The sequence below is a fragment of the Hipposideros armiger genome, unplaced genomic scaffold (genome assembly GCF_001890085.2).
Source record: "Hipposideros armiger isolate ML-2016 unplaced genomic scaffold, ASM189008v1 scaffold_821, whole genome shotgun sequence".
Lineage (NCBI taxonomy): Eukaryota > Metazoa > Chordata > Mammalia > Chiroptera > Hipposideridae > Hipposideros > Hipposideros armiger.
The window spans coordinates 722,297-726,205 of record NW_017732171.1 but is presented as its reverse complement, the minus strand read 5'-3'; positions in this window follow the sequence as shown (position 1 = coordinate 726,205).

The window sequence follows — 3,909 nt, the reverse complement described above, 5'->3', positions numbered from 1 at the left end:
GAAGTGGGGCGGCGGATTGGGGGAGGGGGGTTGTCACCTCGAGGGGTAAAAAGTATAACTATTGCACTGTGTTGTACAGCTGAAACTAATTCTTAAAAATGTGTATTTCGCAATAAAAAATAATAAAAAAATCTTTTAAATTAAAAAATTTTAAAAAGAATATATCTGTTGTCCAACCATATGTTTAGAGAAACAGGAGAAGGCTATAGTTCCTATTCTCAACACAGAGGGCAAGCATTCCCACACAACTATTACTGCAGTGACCCTGGAGGGAGGAGAAGTTAGAAGCCCTGTTGGACTCAGAGCTTTGTGGAGGCCTTTTTGAATACTGAGTGCTACAGGCACTGTGATAAAGTAACAAGAGAACTGAGTGAACAGTCAAAAGATATGACTTTGAATTTGACTTTGACTCTTCCACTCTAAAAGTACAATGTTGAACAAGTCATTTAACTTCAGCCTTCACACTTGTGAAATGGGAAAAATTCTATAAACCAATATTAATATGTACACTTTATTCTTAGTCCTTCAGGGGTTATTTTTTCTCAATATAGCCCTTCATGGAAACGTTTGCTAACCTCTTCACTACATTGAAAATATAAAGCAGCTTAAGTTTACACTGGTTCAATTTCTAATGATTTAACATTGAGCAAAGCATTCAATATTACGTTAGCCTTTTCATGTCAAGTGGGTACTAGACTTACCGGGGGTTTCACTTCATAAATTATATGAATATCTAACCACTATGCTATACAGCTGAAATTAATATAAAATAATATTGAATGTCAAAAAAGAAATTAAAATTTTTTGTATTAGCCTTTTCAGCTATGAAAGCAGAAAAATGCTACAAACTATTTTAATATATGTACCATATCCCTATATAATTCAAAGGTTTTTCTAAAACTCATCTTGTCAACTGTATTTAAAAAAAAAACTAGTAACTTAAGTCTGTTTTGTGTGTGTGTGAGTTCACACCTTGCATGTATTAAATGACTTTGACTTTGACTTTCAGGCATTGTCTCAAATTGATACTTCAGTGTAATCCTGAGAACCATGAATTTGTAATATATTGGTTATAATTCCTGTTCTTTCCCAGGAGCCTTCTGATTTTTTTTTATTCTTGTGGGGTTTTTGTTTGTCTGTTTGTTTTTGAAGTTGCAATCTTCTATTTGCAACTCTGAAGGACTTTCTAGGTTCTCTGGATTAAGTGTGTCTAAGGAGAGATTGCCTGCTTGTTCTTCACAAATATTCATCTTTGGAAATGTCAGGGGAAAACTGACTCCATCTTTCCACTTTCCTTTTTTTTTTCCTGAACAAATAGCTCGTGAGAAACAAAATCACCTAAACACACCGGTGCAGAGATTTGCACCAAGTAATGCCAACCTGCCAGTTGCTACAGGATTAGTGAAGACATAACCTTCTAAGGCAGATGCAGGCTTCTTCATTTGATTTGTTCCTTGTCCTCAGACCACTGTGACAGCTAGACAAAGGACACTCATCAACTGTACCTGTCATGTACTGCATTTGTCCACAATTGCAATTTGGATATTTACTCTGAATCATTATTCAATGACCTTGGTCAGTTGGACACCTGCTCTGCAGAATCCATTATCTGTTCCAACTCAGGGTGGGAGTAAAACTACTCTGCCTGCCTAAATGCAACCTTCAACTTCAAAGTAATGCAGTTTTCACTAAAGGATGTAGGAGTGAAGTACAAGTGGGGATAAAGCCAGGTAAAATTATAAAACTGACTTTTGCACAGCAAGCTGCTCTTGACCTGGGAAGGCACAATGATCTGAAACCTGATATAAATTTTCAATCTGGGCTTAAAAGAGCTGGAATGCCTCAGAATTCAGCTCCTTCAGTAAACAGGTGACAGGGAGTAACAGTAGTGTTTTCCTGATGTTTCAAAGTAAATATTGGGTAAACACTATTGTAGAAGAATAGTGGCTGATAAAATCCAAGAGATAGCCTCCTTCTTTTTCATTTCCAAAACCCAGAATGTTTAAAGCTCTGTTTATGGAAGAATGAATAGGCTTTAGCTGCTGACTCATGAAACCCTTAAAGAAGATCAAGTCATCATTATTTTCTTCAGATGAGCTACAAAGAAGGCAGTCCGCTGCATTAGAGGTCACATAGTTGCTGAACTGGAATAATGATTCATACAGTAATTCTGAATGTTCTAAAATCAACTTTTCAAATCACCCAAAGAACCACTCCATTCAAGGAAAAACGGTGATCAATTCAATTTATTTGACTATATCTACCAATTTTGAATCCATCCCAATACCAGATGTTGATCAAATTATCTAATTAATAAATTCAACTGACTGATGGCTGACAAGCTATTCAAATTGATTTCACTGGTTACTTTTTTATTTTTTTACATTCAGTATTATTTTTTATTAGTTTCAGGTGTACTTCATAGTGGTTAGACATTTATGTAATTTATAAAGTGATCCCCCAATTAGTCTAGTACCTACCTCGCACTATACATAATTATTACAATATTATTGACTATATTTTCTATGCTGTACTTTACATCCCCATGACTACTTTGTAACTACCAATTTATACTCCTTAATCCCTTCACCATTTTCATACAGCTCCAACCCCCTCCCATCTGGTAACCATCAGCTTGTTCTCTGTATCTATGAGTCTTTCTGTTTTGGGGTTTTTTGTTTTTTGTTTATTTTGTTCTTTAGATTCTACATATAAGTGAAATCGTATGGTATTTGTCTTTGTCTCACTTCTTTCACTCACCATAATATTCTCTATCCATTCATGTTGTTGCAAGTGGTAAAATGTCACTTTTTATGGCTGAGTAATATTCCATTCTATGTATGCACCACATCTTCTTTATCCAATCATCTACTGATGGGCACTTGGGTTGCTTCCATATCTTGGCTATTGTAATTACCACTGCAGTGAACATTAGGGGTGCATATATTTTTTTGAATTAGTGTTTTGGATTTCTTTGGATAAATACCCAAAAATGGAACTGTCGGGTCATAAGGTAGTTCTATTTTTAATTTTTTGATGAACCTCCAAACTGTTTTCATAGTGGCTACACCAATTTACAAACCCACCAACAGTGCGCGAGGGTTCCCTTTTCTCCACATCCTTGATGACAGTTGTTTTTTGATTTATTGATGATGGCCTTTCTGACAGGTGTGAGGTGATAGCTCATTGTGGCTTTTATTTGCATTTCTCTGATGATTAGTGATGTTCAACATTCTTTTCATATGTCGGTTGCCCATCTGTATGTCCTGTTTGGAGAATTATTCAGGTCTTCTGCTCATTTTTTAATTGGATAGTTTGTTTTTTTGGTATTGAGTCATATGAGTTCTTTATAAAATTTGGATATTAACCCCTTATCAGATGTATCATTGGCCAATATTTCTCCTATTCAGTAGGTTGTCTTTTCATTTTGTTGACAATTTCCTTTGCTGTGCAAAAACCTTTTAGTTTGATATAATCCCATTTGTTTATTTTTTGCCTGAGGAGATTTATCAGAAAAAATATATATTACTAAGAGCAATGTCAGAGAGTTTATTGCCTGTGTTTTCTTCTAGGAGTTTTATGCTTTGGGGTTGTACATTTAAGTATTTAATCTATTTTGAGTTTATTCTTGTATATGGAGTAGGAAGGTAGTCTGGTTTAAATTTTTTTGCATGTATATTTCCAGTTTTCCCAGCACCATTTATTGAATAGACTGTCTTTACCCCATTGTATATTCTTGCTTCCTTTGCCATAGATTAAATGACTATATAGGCATAGGTTTATTTCTTGACTCTCTATTCTTGACTGGTCACTTTGAAAATCATTGCACAATTATTCCATATAGCTGTGTCCCCCAATAGTGATGGTAATTTTAGTTACAGATCACACACACACACACACATACATGCA